The following is a 15,317-nucleotide window of genomic DNA, read 5'->3' on the forward strand; positions in this document are numbered from 1 at the left end:
CTGGAGAGGGTGGTTGTTTCAATAAAAGTTGGGATTAATGTAGCTGATTTACAAGAATTTAAGGCATGAATTACATAAAATTATACACCTAGCAAATTCTATCATCTCAGTGGCAAGGCTGTTACATAAAGATACTGAAAGTTTTCCTTGATTACGCTTTCAGGAGCAGTTAAGCAGTGTTTCCAGATTCCTCTGTATATGTTCATGTATGCAAACCAAATTTAACTGGGTTTTTAGTTTTTGTAAGAAGGGGAATACTAAATATAGCTCATGGTGATTCCAGTCCAGCGTCCTGTGTGCTTTCATTTGTAACGTCAAAACGGTTGTGGATAGTGCGGGTTATTGTCTAGCGGATTGTATGCATTAGGACAAGTGGTGAATCCCCACTTTGTCTAAAAGATTTCTGAGTTAGATGGGGTTTTTCCATGTGTGTATTTCCGTGGCACTTGATCGCTGGTATAGACTCTCAGTATTGCTATAATAGAAGTTTGTTTTGAGAGAGAAAGGAAAGGGGTTTTTTTAATCTAAAACTTCACAGTGAGTTGTTTTATAAAGCAATTTACAACATTTTCTAGGTGGAGTGACCTAGAGTGGAGTGGAGCAAGATTTATGTTAATATAGAACAATGTTTCCAAACAGATTTTAGTATGTGTGTGTGCATGCTAAGAGAAGTAGTAGAACGCAATCTATTATTACATTTCATTAAAAAAAATCCACCTGCATCGGGTGGCTGCATAAACGCCCATTACTTTGATGTTTTAATTATAAAATGTTCACGTGAATTTACTGACATCCTGGGGGGAAAAAAGAGTATTTGGAGAATTGAGGGCATTGTAAGCTGCGGGATTAATAAATGGTTGCTAGTGTTACATTAATAAACATTTGGAATATTCTGCATTAAGGTTGATGTACTCAACCAGCACTACTCGCCCTCTGTGGCACTCCCTGAAGTAAATTCGGCAATAGCTCAGGAGGACCAGCTAGAGAAGTTCATTTTGCTTTGGATCGTTTTGCACTAGGCAAGCATACCCTGTCTAATCATCGTGGGGCAAGAACTCGCTTGTCAGCTTGTCACAGAAAAAAACTTTTTTCAGATGAGACTATTTGCGGTCATTGCAGGTGTTTCTTGTAACAATAATGAAGTAGAGAATAAGAATAAGGTAAGGTTCTTTCCGAGGAGCGCTGCCTATTTTTTGATTCTCACAGTTTTCTAAATCATTTATTTCAAACCCGACTGTAGTTGGAGGGCAAACGTCTAACTGAATCTGGAATCGAAACCCAAACATTTGATTAAATAAAATGGTAACTTCCTGAACCTTCTTCAACGAAGGTGTAAGGAAAAATGATCTCCATTCAGTTATCCCATACATCATTATGGAAATATATGTGGCTTTGGTGATTTTTGAGCGTAGGGCAAAAAAAGACATTTCTATTCAGAAATACAGTCCACCACAGTCATAAGTAACCGAGGCGTATAATCTTCCTAATGAATGGTTTGATGAATAACTGTTTTCCATTTGCCCGCTATACCAGTCCTGAAATTGTCCCATCACCGCCAATTTATTTTATATGGGCATAATATTATATTGTGTTGTATTTTGTTACAATACGGTGGAAGAGAATTGTGAAGAGAGTGGGAGTCAATCATTAAGATACACATTTTAAGCAAACATCGGGTCTGTTCTTTGATTAACAAGACTGCAGTAACATTTATACATAGTATACTCTTACATTTTGATTGTATTTCTGGTTCCTTTTCTTTACTTGTGAGCTAGAAGTTCTTGGCAAAGCTGAATATACAAAATAAATATAAACCACACTGCAAGGATGGGTCCTTCAGAGAGCAGGACAGAGAGAGAGAGAGAGAGAGGAGAAAATGATTTAATGCAATAATGATTTTAGCTATACACAGGCATCCCTTTTTTGTCTGGATTTGTTAAATTACCTGACGTCTGCATGTGTAATTTAAACAAAATTTTGTTCTCTAGTCTTTCTTCCTTTTGAGCTATCTTCTCAAGGAGAAGGATGATAAATGGAAACATAAACATAGCATGAGAATGTGAACTAGTTCCCAAACATTTCAGTGGTTTTTATAAACAGCTGGTCATTGTTACCTTTTGCTGGATTACAGTTTCCTTTAGAACAACAGTGCTCTTCAGCTGCATTACAAAGTCGATTCTAAATGTTTTCGCATAGTTGCTTAAAGGCTTTAATGTTTAAATAATGGTTATATAATTATACATTGTTTAAACAATTAGCTTTTAAGTCCAGCAATAAGCTCACTTTTTATACACATACTACCAAAAATGATAATGAAACTGCATTTTAAAGATATGAGCTGACCTTACTTAGAGTGAGCAACGATAGTTTAGGGACATTTATTTCAATTTTAAAATTTAGTTTTTAACAGGCTCGTTTTCATTTTGAGCACGAATAGTGATTCCTGCCATTCTCCTCGGTCGCCCCCTGAACACAGACATGGTCAGCAGCAACTTTTTCTCCTTCTGAACCCTGTTTTCAGCGTTCCTTGGGCATTGTGTGCCCTTTTCTCTACGATACGAAGTGCCAGCTCGCATCTCGCTGGTCCGCGCAGGCACAAAGGGTTGTCTGAGGCTTGAACTAGTGCGCCTTGGAGGGGTAGGATTAACATCATAGCCTGTAAGCTGTCCCCTAAGCCATCGTGGCAGCTGATGTTTTGAAACAATCAAAATAACAACAGTTGACCCAATAAATTAAGATACCGCTTAGTATTTTAACTTTTAAACAGTCTCCTAATATTTTAGGTCCGCTATTTTTGCTTAAGTCATGATTTGATCGCCTTTTAAAAATAACATAGAATTGCATTTTTAATCTTCTTGAACTGCATTCGTACAGTGATTAAATTAGGGATTTTTTAGACGTATAACAGTTTACTACAGTAGCAGAAACTCCAAGGATAAAAAAAATCACTCCTCAAAAGTTAAATACATTTTATCTATTTTATAGGAGCATTTCAGAAGTCATATTTTATACCCGAACTACATTTTAATTTTAGATACTGTACATCTTTAACGACTTTCTAATTTATACAATTTTTGTTTCATTGTCAAAACATTTAATTATATCATGTCTTGAAGGTGTAAAGCTGTCAAATAAATCAGAGGCTCGGTATAAACATTTGGTGAATTGCTTTTGCTACCATACTGTAGTTGTTACTGGGCAGTTAGTGGAACTTTTTTAAAGCATTTACTCAGCAGGTACAGGACAACACTGGTACAATGAATTGCTGATTGCTTGTAAAACAGCAGGTAGTAATGCCCTCACTCTTTGTAATTCTGCTTTGTAAAATAAAGTGGCAAGATAGCGTGGCAGAGAAAGCCAGTGTGCAGCGAATATGTTTCCTGCCTAAGGGCTGCTGGAGATTGCCAATCCCATTTCCAAAAAAAAAAATGTAAAATTGTTGCTGTTTTCCATAGCGCAAAAACCGAAGTTCCCACCGCTAGAGGGAATGAACCGCGTCCACGCTTCGGAAAATTTGCCAACACGGGCATGAAAAATAGAAAATGCAAAGGCTGGATTTCTTTATGAAGGCCTTAATAGTTGCATTTAAAAAAAAAAAAGAAACAAAACAAACCAACAAAAAAAACCCAAAACAAAACAAGAAACCGATAACTTGCAGGTGTCTTTAAAAATGTTTAACATCCTATGAAAAGTCTTCTTCTTTTAACCAATATTTTGTTCTGGTGTTAATACGTACTACAGGCTCCCCAAAGTGGGGTTTGGATGAAGTAAATTAGTTCTACTTTGAAGCTTTTTTTTTCTCCCCCTTTCAGAATGAATGGGGAGGCCCTTGAATGAAAGCTGCTTTTCATTAGTGCCACCACATACCTATTTGAAAGGAAGAGCTCTTTTAGCACATACAAACACTGGAGTAAAGGAAAGCTTCCTTTTTCTACCAGAAGACCATCGGCTAAACAGCTCCTAGCTTCTCTTTCCAGTCAGGTGGTTTCCAATCAGAGTTAATTACTCCAGTCATTTATTCTAATCACCCTCTTCGTATGGCCAGCAGTACTCTGTCACGGGGTGGCATCGTTTGAAGCCAGTTAGGTTTGAAAGCCACTGCAGGGTACTTGAGGCTCATTAGCGAGGCCCCTCCATGCCTGGCTGTGGATATGCTCCCTGATTAACTCCCCGTGCCCCCTCCCCTCCTCCCGCCCCAATTAACTCTTGCCTTGCTGCTTGCCTTTTGCTTGCGCGGAGGGGCGAAGGAGCGGCTGGGGGCGGCCGCCGTCTGCGGGCGCCTGGCAGCCGCCTCCGGCTCCTTGAGGAAACCCAAGAGGGTTCCGCGGGGTGCTGAAAAAGCGCTTTATTTTTTTTTTGTTTGTTTGTTTTTGTTTCTTGCAAGGAACGAGCGGTTGCGGCAGCGATGTTCTGCGGGGCTCTCCCGCTGCGGGAACATCCCCCCCCGTCCCCGTCCCGTCCCGTCCCCCCCAGGGCTGCTCGGCGAGGGAAGGGATGGGGCTGGCCCCTGGCCTGTATCTCGGCATCAGGCCGGTTGTGTGCTTAATGCGCCTTTTTTTTTTTTTTTTTCCTCCTCTTTCCTTTCCAAATCCTACAAAAAAAAAAAAAAAAAGGTTTCTTTGCTGTTTGGCATATAACTGGCATTAAAGAAAAAAAAAAAAAAACCACACAAAAAAAACACACAAAAAAAACCCAACCGAAAAACCACCAAAAAAACCCCCCAAACCACCCCACCCCCACCCCCACCCCCAAAAAAAAAAGCAGCTTGTCCTCCAAACTAAAGGCCAGAGTTGAAAATCCAGACTTCTTTTTAAAAGCGGTGTAAATTTGCCTTATGCCGTGCCGATGGGTGAACTTCAGGCTTAGGTTATATCGCTTGGGCTAGGTATGTAAAGCCCTTGCATGCAGTTAACTGCTCCGTTGTGTGGTGGTGATGGTGAGGAACTCTGGGGACCTGTAGCTTTCCTGGGTAGGGTCAGGCCAGTGTGGTTCTCAACAGCCCTGACTTTGAGGCAAGGACTTGATAGTGTCCTTGTGCTCACCTTACTCTGGGTAAGAAAGCTTGCAGGCCCTAGGTATGGGATTTTTATTTTAAAAAAACCCAACTATTAGAATCTTCATGGTTGGAAAGGACCTTTGAGATCATCGAGTCCAACCATACACACACCACCATTAGTTTTACTCTTGGTCAGCCTATGTATTTTTATTCGAATGTTATTTGATTAAAACCTTGTAATTCGGTTGTTACTACTTAAAAACATTGCGCAACGTTGTGTTTGTTTTGGGGGTTGTATTTTTTTTTAAACTTGTTATTTTTCCATACTGGGAAGTGAAGTCATAGATAGTTGCTTGCTTGTTTGCCCTGGAAAGAGCAAGTGCTGTCTCTGGGACTTCAGCCTCTGAATTAAATGGTTATTTGGAACATGGAAGTTAAATACTGTTTCATTGCAGTATATTTTTATTTTATTTCTAAATGTTGGGGGGTTTTAGGCTGTGTTCTTTAAAGAAAAAAATAATATTGTTGATATAAGGGAAAATTCTAGGGTTTTCTAGCATCTTATTTAGCTTATAAATGGAAAAAAAAAAATCATTAAAATGTTAATAACTGACCATATGCTTTTTCAGCATATAACTTCTGAATGTTAATACTATCCATCTCCTACGCCCTTCCCACTAACACGGTTCACGGCAGAGTAATATAAAGGTTATGAAAAGTTTGCTCTCAACTGGCTACAGGATGTCTGTTGCACTTGGAGGTGTTTACGCCTCGATTTCCTGACCATGCTCAATATACTCAATATATCACTTGTCTTTCTGTGTACAGCTGTCATAGTGGAAATTTCAAGCAGTTTAAGTGAAAGAAAGGAATAAAATCTAGAAGAAATTACACTATCTACAAGAAAGCGTTATGAGCAAAACTAGTTGAAACTCAACATGCAATGCTTGATGAAATTAGAATAAAAAAGAGAGATTTTGCATTTTCTAAGGATGGACATTTTAAGAAGTAATTTACAGATATAGTCCATTTTCAGTTTGATTTCTTTCAAGCATTCAACCAGACTCCTAAGAGCTCTCTGTTCTGTTACAAATTCCAGCACTAGCCAAACTACTGCCAGGGAGCGGGAGGCAGCCCAGGAGATCCACTGGGACAGGGCATGACAAACAGTCAAGAGTAGGGCAGTGTTCTCCTTAATCAGGAGGCTGTGGAAGTTCTTGTCCTGGGGTATTTGATAGAAGGTGAGCCGCCCTGAGCACCAGTTCGTCTGGATTCTGACTTCCTGGTAGCTTGCTTACCAAGTGTGCCAGAACAAGATGTTAAATGAGAATCTGCTGTGTTTGGGCAAGTTTGCAAAAGAGCATTTCGTTTTCCCAATGGTATCTCCCACAAATCTGATTTTTCTCTTAAATGTTGAATATAGAAGCTGATAACGTCTTTGATGCACAACTTCTTCCTTTCTCTGTCATTTTTAAAGTCAAATAATGATCTTTGTCATTCCAGTTAAATGCCAGTTTTAAGGAGCCTGATGTCCTTGCCAAACATACCTTGTATTGTCATCCTAAGCAACCACTCAGAATGTCTTTCTAAAAGATCAGGGCTTCACTGTTCATAATCATGGCAGGGAAGCAAATTCAGGCTTATCTGTGCGTGTTAGCCCCAGAGTGGGTTGCACATTTGTGCCACGTGATGATATAGTGCTGTTTCCTATTTTTGTAACTGTTTGATTTATTCAGATGTGGTACCCTAATTGCCTTTGTAAATCTTGTGTTCTGTTCTCCAAAAGCTCTTGACTGCTTCCTATTCTGTGAATTAGCAGGCAAGTCAAACGACAAGATTGAAATGACTTGTCTGCCTGACTTGCATCTAAAGTGTGTTTTAAATTTTAAATTCCTTGACCTTTTGTCATACCATTTCCTAATCTTAAACAAATTTTTCTAGAACATTTTTTTCCCAGAACTGGCTTCAAAGACAAATTAGATTAGTCTCTACAACTCTTCTAAGATGTTTGCTTGTGCTGTTTGCAGTGATTTGAAGACCATGTGTTTGCAACCATTTCTGTCTCCTCTTACATGCATACTAATACTTGTTGATCATCACAGTTCTTGTGAATTGCAGATACGACTGACACATCAAAGCACAGTATAAATGCTGCAAGCTGTTGAAACGGAGTGCAAAATAAAGCAACAGTTGACTTCTGGGGCTTACAGAGTAAATCAGAAGGAAGAAATGTAACTGCAGTTTAGGTGTAAAATATGTTAAAAAAATCATGAGTTTCTCCCAGTTTGGTGTATTGGGCTGTCATGAACCAGACACTATACGTAGGCTTAAACTTTAACTTGAGGATTAAATGGGATGGTGGTACCCAGCCTGAAACTTAATATGAGAGCCGTTTCAAGTATAGTTTTGTCTGTGTTCACATAAACGTTTTTTGCATTTTGATCATGCAAGTTCAGTTAATGTAGCAGATATTTTCTAAAACTTCATGACCTACGCTGCATTCACTAAGTTTCGCCATACGTTACAGTACAATTATGTATTCATTTAGTGTAAGCAAGCTAAAACCCCATCACTGGGTACATGTACTCTAATCATAACACTTCCCTGAATTTCAGAGTTTGGCCTGTTTCTAGCTTTAGTGAAAAAGCTTATTCAACCGCAAAGCAAATTTTACATGGTTTAAAGTTTTGTAGTGTGTGTTTTGCACTTCTCTCTTAACAGGAAGGAATCTGTAACATGAAAATGTGAATCACTCTTTACCATGACAAATGCCCTTTCGGAAGTGTGTAGTACCTTTCCGTTTGTCTTTGGCTAATACTTGACATTCGGAAGCAACTCTCATCGTGTTGACAAGGCTCAAGGAGATGCCACGCAGAAGTCCCTCGGCTGGAAGTATGCAAGTTAGCTGTAGTGTTAGAAGCAGTAGACCTGCATTAACCTTCTGAGAGGAAAGTTACATTAGCTTGGCAGCACGGGATGCTGACACGATGGCACAGCTTCCCTGCCAGCTCAGTCAGCTCCATCAGCGCACAACACTGCAGCGTGAAATACAGTCGTATCTTGGGGGATTTGTGTGTTTAGTGTTTTTTTTTTGTTTTGTTTTGGGTTTTTTTTAACACAAAGCTTCATTTAAACTAATTTGACTGAGCCGACTGTCAGCTGTGTGGTTAACAGCCTGTGCTTCCATGGGTAATAGATTCCAGATCCAGGCTGTCAGTCTTCATGCAAACAAGTGCTGGAAGAACTGGGAGAGGAATTGTTGAATTTGAGGGAGGAGGGAGCTTCCTGCCTCCTTTTGGTGCTGTGTCTGAGGATTTTCAAAAGGGATTTTCATTCACTGTCTTGGCCTCGGGATGTTGGTGACTCTTCTGGAGAAGAGAATCCTTTAACAACCTAGCAGACATTTTAAACGTGGACAAAAAATGGAGAGGGGTGGAGTGGGGGGAGGTGGAAATGGCGGAGAAATCAGCACACCTTGTGGTGTTATAAATACTTGCTTTTAGCCATATCTGTAGTAATAAATGGTTATGGTTTAACCAGTCGTGGTTAGATTTTCTGTGTGTCTCCGGGGAAGGACAAATACAAGTCACACACATCAGTATTATTACAGTTATGGGTAACGATAGCCATTTGTGTGGTTCCGCAACTGTAATTAATTATGGCTTTTATGTATTATTTTTCATGTAGGGGGATTTAATAGAGACCTCCTGATCATTTTTGTTCCTATCACAATTCTTCTGAGAAGAAATCAAACAATTAGGAAGGGGCCATTCTTGGTATGCCTTTTGAAAAGCATCTGTTGCTTCATGGAGCTAGTTGGCTGAGACAGGTTTTGCCCACTCTTTTTTTTCAATGGGGAAGTTAGTATTGTCACAACCATGACCGGTGGACTATATGAGCAAGTGAGGTAAGCCAACATGTGAATTTGTAGTTCATTAACTGTTGAGTGCTGGTGTGCACGCTCGAGGAAAAGGATATACCAATTACATTCACTGTGGGCAAATCAGCCCCTATTCAGTGCGTGACATTGTAACTACACTGCTCTGGGACCCGTGTTGGCTTTATTTAACCTGTTTTCAGTTTCCCTGCACTGTAGTGTCATCTTTGGAAGTTTGTGTTTTTAAGTTTAGCTCTCCAAATGTTCTAACAGCCGTATGCTTGGGTTGTCTTCTAAGCCTGAAAGCCAGAGTGCTTTACTTCACCTTCCTGGGTTGTTCTACTATGAAGGCTGTGGAATTGCTCACAGGAGTAAAGATAAACATCTGTGTAAGTGTTTTCACTGTTGGCACCTAAGCTAGATGTCTGAACTTTGAAACTAAATGACAAAAATGCAACATTTGGTCTGTTTATCCGTATCCTGTACATGGAAAATTGCAGCAATTTTGCCTTAAAATATTGCTCGCAAATTTGCAGATTATCATGGATATACTAAGAAATTTTTTTTTAAGGGTGATCACTGCCCTTTATGGAAGGAGTAGCTTTCCATAAGAAAACTCTTCAAGGCAAGTTTCCATATTCACCTAAATCTTTTATTCCTGGCACCTAATGATAGACATTTCAGTTGAGATTAAAGCCGAATTTCAAAGGAAATGTAGCTTTCATTTTATAAAATACATAACAGCTGTCTGACTTATCCGTTTAAACTACAAAAAAACAGTTGCAGAGTGAATATAGAAATCACCAAAAGACGCAAGAGTGCTCTAGATTTTTAGTGAAACATGCTACTAACTCACGCTTATTTTGGTCATAAGTGCATAAATTCAGGTAGAAGTTTGAGTCACTAGATTCCAAAATAGTTTTTGTTGTTCATGTGCTGCTTAGGTAGAATTTACCTTGCCACAAGATTCATTTTCATTAAGTTACACCATTACACAAATTTTCTCTTTTGTCATTACTTAGTGTTAGATACAGAGAAGTCGAAGGAGCAGAGGAAGGGAAGTTTATCTTCCAGAGATCTCCTTTGTCTGAGCTTCTTCTCAGATTGTTGATACCCTTTGTTCTATAAGATCAGACATCATCAGCAAACCATCTGAGTTAAATCTTTTTATTAAGATTATATTTTCCAGAGTTCTTTCTCTATTTTATCCTGGTATTGGTAACCGAGTAGAGAAATAAAGTAAAATGCTAACTTTGGTTATAACAGTAATGAAGAATACACTGGCAATGCACTTCTGGAACACACACAAACAAAGGAAAAATGAGATAGTTCTTATAACGTAAGCTGTAAAGTAACTGTACACTTTCTGAAGTATTTCATGTTTAAGACAAATTGCAAAATACAGTAAATAAAACTATATGCATTTGCTTGGAACATTTATTTAGCAAATTAGAAACCACCAAGCATGTAAACAATTTTGATGTCCATTTCGTCTTTTTGAAATTTGCATTACCTCATGCAGAACTCGGGAGTTTTCTCCTTAGTACGTCGGCTGTCCTCCTCCTCCTCCTCCTCCTGATATCTTCAAGGCAGGCTTGAGTTCAATATCTTTCGAATAGCTTTCTATACTTTTTTTTTTTTTCTTTCTCAGATGTCTACCCATGTGATCAAATAGTGTTGCCGTTGAAAGTGTGTTTAGTAATTTACTTTTAAATACTGGTGGTTACTGAGAAACCTCAAAAGATAAAGCCAGCACTTCAAGAGTTAATATGTTATTAGGAGGACAGGAAATCTGGCAACTATTGCAGAAACTAGACCTAATGGTGCACACAAACAATTTGTCAGTCTTGGTAAATGTGAATAGCTTTCCGCAAAGTGGCTGCTTTTGCTTTGTTTGAACAGCCTAAACTTTTCCTTTTTGGACTTTAAATCTTAGAAGTGAAATGTGATCCACATATTGAATCAAAATAATTTAATTCAAAACATATTTTGATTGGAACAAGGTTGACATGGAAAGAAACTCTAGAATAAAAAAAAAAAAAAGTTGAAAGGACTTTCTATCATATATTTAGCAGGAAAATTTGAAACAGTTCTAATTAGGCTGAAAAAACCAGCCTTCTTCATTGTAACTTACAAAGGTCATATATCAATGTTAAAGCAGCATTACCAACTTGTGTCTGAAAGCCTGCACATGCAAACATAATTCCGGTTGTTTGGTTCTCTTGGTTTTTGTTGGGGGTTTTTTTGTTTTGTTTTGTTTTGTTTTTTTAAATGTCTGTGCACGCAATACTTCCCAGCCCAAATATGTGCTTAGTTTAAAGTAGCTACCTGGTACTGCAGTTATGCGGGTGCTTCGTTGTGTTCAAGAGGAGTATTTTTCACGTTGAGTTTGTGTTTGTGCTAAAAGTGGGTGAAATCCTAATTCATGCTTTTCTGCTCATACATAAATGTTTTTGAAATGGTATGTAAAAAAAGAGACTCAATTACTTGAAGTGTTTCAAAGGAAATTACTTACTTCAAAGAGGAATTAAAATATTTGGCCCATTAAAGGTAATAGGCAATTATTTGTACTTGAGATTTGTAATTTCTTACTTGCCAGTGTAGTATATTCCTTGGTGGTTTTTGTTTTTTGTTTTTTTGTTTTGTTTTTTTTTTAATTGAGTGAATGGGAAAGATTATTCATGTAGGAGAAGCAGTTTTGGTTTCTCATCAAACTTTCTACTTTCATTTTAACTATACGAAACACATTTTGTATACATTGGACTTCTTTTCTGTCTTGCCGATAGGAGTTACATGCACGCTTTATGCTGTGCTTCAAAGATTGCTTTAATCAGCGTAGGAATAAGGCAAGCAAGTCTGTGGTCTATTTCTGAATAGCCTGATAAAGAATAAATATCTATGCTGGTGAAAGGAAATACAGTTAATCTTTTCATCTGATTTCAGCATTTGAACATCCCCATCTCAAGCACGGTATATATCCCTTTTTAATAGACATAATTTCTTATGCTATATGTCATTACATAATCTAAACCAGAGAGAAAAGTAGAGGGTAAAAGCCAATAGTAGTCACTTTAAAGATACAAATCTTGATTCCAAGGGTATAATCTTGTTTGGGAAAAATATATCACAATAAGTGGATAGAGTATTTATACTGGAAAAAGGAAAAATCTTTCCTAACCTGCTAGTTTTATGTTTTTGTCGTTCCCACCATGTTTTACCAAATCATTTGTATCGGTATTAGACTGATAATAGTTTTTGGTTGCTAGCAGGAAATTAGTCTCCGTTCATTCCTTTCAGAAAACAAAGCAGAAAAAGATGCACATAAAATAAGGAATTTCAGAGTCCTTCCTGAAGTAGTTTTGGTTGCTCATGTTTAGTGACATCAGATTGTGCGTTTGAAAAATATTTGTGAATAAACTAACATTTCCTTGTAAAAGCAAAGCTTCAATTTGTTGACCTGTCTGAAGCGTTTCTACCTCGGGAATGGAGAAATGAAAGTTACTAATAGGTGTTTGTGTTTGACATCTGTATACTGTACTTTTTAGCATATCTCAAGTGCTTTAGTCTCTGCCTAATAGATCTCATTAAAGAAACAGATATCAGCCCCAAGACAGTTTGTCAAAGTTAATATGAGTCCCCGCGGACAGAATTGACAATTTGTGTGTGGCTTCACGTGACGGTCTTTTCACGGTCTTGTTTGATCCTTTAACAATTGGGCATTAGTCACTGATTTATTTTACAATAACTCAATAGGATTGAATATTACTGTATTATGCTGGACATTTTAGAGGATTTCCTTGTTTTGCACATTTTCCTCAGAGCAGGCAGTAAATGATGTACTTGCTCTGCTGCGGGAGTGCTAACAATTGATTGGTTTGCTTTAAGAGCAGCATGGGAAGGATGTTAGTATCCCATCGCTGCATGCCGTATTTAACTTGAGCCTTAATGAGCACTGGCTGTCCTAGATGCTTAAGTAATCCTAAACGCTTAGCATTCGATACCCTTGGTTTAGTTTTGCAAGAGGTAAATGCTAGCAGTAACATTTTTTAATAAAAAAAAACAACCTTGCTTTTTCGAACTGGGTAGTTACGCAAATTGGAACTTTTTCACTTCTAAGATATTTTTTTTAAGGAGTACCCATACTTAAATAGTCTGTACCAGTGTGGCTGTAACGTGCGTCACACATGCTGGTACATTCTGTTGTTTTCCTTGAAAGTCTACTTTATTTTTTAATCATTAAGCAGACTGTTAACTATTGTTCCTCCATCGATTGTGTCATAGCGTAAGCACTTCCCTCCAACCAAGAGCTTAACTGTGAACCCGAAATGACAGGCAAGCTTACTTCGCCTTTGAATTTGTGTGCCACGTTTGGTCTGTCCTTCAGGGTCTGGGGTGTTGGTGCTGACTGTAGTCTTTTTTCATTTAGCCCTCTTATTTGTGATTTGGCAAATAGGAAAGAAAATATAAATGGCCTAATGGGGGGGGGGGGGAGAAGAAGAAAATTATGTACTTTTCAATCTGTATAAATTACAAGTATAAATAATTTTAAACTTGAAAAAGAGAAGTAAATTCAGGATGGCTCCCACCCATTCCATGAAAAGGCAAAGAGTGTGTTTTAGTTTTGCTTTTTTAAGAAAAAGTCAGATTAATATATCTCTTAATCTGAGGAGATTGCAGAGTGATATTCCTTTGGTAATTCATGTCCAAATGCTTTGTGAGGGTAGTATGACCCACTGGAAATCTAGCTTTTGAAGAAAAGTGAAATGTGAACAGCCTCTGCACCTACTAAATATATATATATATATATATATATATATATATATATATATATATATAAATAAAAAATCACCAGTTCCTAACACTATTTTCCCTGACATTAAATAGTTGTAATGATAACAGTAAGTATATTCTAGGGTTAAATATTTTTTTGCAGGATAGCAAGAAAATTAATTCCTATCATTGTCATTTGCTGAGCCCTGTAGAATTTTATGGCTGCACATTGTAGTATTATGGACACTCATGAGACTCCTGACTGGTTTTATCTTATTAAACAATTTTGAAATCATTAATTTTTAATTGGCCTGCTTGTGGTTTTTTATAGTTTTAATTGTGTGTCTGTGTCTAAATGTTGGTTTGTTGTTTTTTTTTAATTTAAAAAAAAAAAAAAAGAAAAAAGTAAGAAAGGAAAAATCCTGTCTAAGCATATATGTTCTAAGGTCTTTCCATATGATCATCCAAAGAGGTACTATACTGTGTGGTAATTCATTTTAAAGAATGCTTTCAACAATTCCGTAGCTGGGATTCCTGATAAAAATAATAATAAAAAAAGAATGATATTATGTTGAAGATATGTACAGGTCTTTTCTTGATTGAAAGTTCTAATTAAGTGAATCGAGGAAAATTAACTGAAATTAGCTGTCAGAAAGTCACATTTAAATGAGTGATGATCTGGTGTGGCAGTAAACATTTAAATGATATAAATTGCCATTTAAGTGTATGGTTTAATGTTTGTCATGCATTAATATGACATGAGACTGCAGTGACAATCAAGCAGCTTGCTCTAATTTGAACATATTTAGGGCTTTTGTGTGGAGTGCACCACACAAATTAAGACAATTGCTGTTTTTATGTGTCAATTTAAATGTTGTTTTCAGGCATCGGTTAATGAAACAAACCCATCATTTTTGTGTGCAAATTGCAGAGTGATTTCCTCGGTTTTCAGATTAATTTTAACTTCCTCCGCTCAAAATTAGGAATTTCCTTTACAAGGAAAATGCCATTTGTTTGGTTCGATGAAGAGGGTATCAGACTTTGTTATGTTGTTTCATTTGCTCATTCGAATAAGAAATACATTAGATCCTCTGTATAAAATAGAGAAAGCAAATTCTGCTAGTGATTGAATCTAGATGAATTAACTCTTTAGATGACAATGACTTTTAAGTTATTTTGTACTGCATGTAATACCGTTATGGAGAGATTCATTATTGTTTGGATGCTTTTGTCTTGGGGATTGGGTTGTAACTGGATAACGTCTTCAGAAAAGTGGCTTAATCATTCAGCATAGTACTGTTTCTGTATAGGTTGTGTAAGAGTTATATACAAGAAATGCACAAAATTCATAGCAAGTTGATATTCCAGCACGTTAAATAATTTCTACCCTAACATCCCTAGTTAGTTCAGTTTCTCCGAGTCTATCAATCTTCTCTCTGTCTGTCAGAATCAGATTATCATGCTCTTATTATTCACCATGCAGATCACACAGAAAAGCACAATTTCATCTTGAGAGTTCATAAACACATAGCCCGGCTGTCCGTAAATGCAGAACTGCTTTTTCTGTTATTCCCGCTATTATAGGTGAAAAAGCCAGGTCTTCTGGTCAGCGGGAAGTAGAGCAGGGCATGAAACACTGGCGTCTATCACAGGACCCACCTTTCTTTTGGGTAG

General features: G+C 37.6%; 1 protein-coding gene across 4 annotated transcripts in view; it reads left to right on the plus strand.

Moving 5' to 3' along the window:
* LRBA (LPS responsive beige-like anchor protein) overlaps positions 1 to 15,317 on the plus strand; it is a 414,027-nt gene that overhangs the window by 340,481 nt on the left and 58,229 nt on the right. The window lies entirely within an intron of this gene.

Source organism: Larus michahellis, chromosome 5, assembly GCF_964199755.1.
Source record: "Larus michahellis chromosome 5, bLarMic1.1, whole genome shotgun sequence".
NCBI classification, from domain to species: domain Eukaryota; kingdom Metazoa; phylum Chordata; class Aves; order Charadriiformes; family Laridae; genus Larus; species Larus michahellis.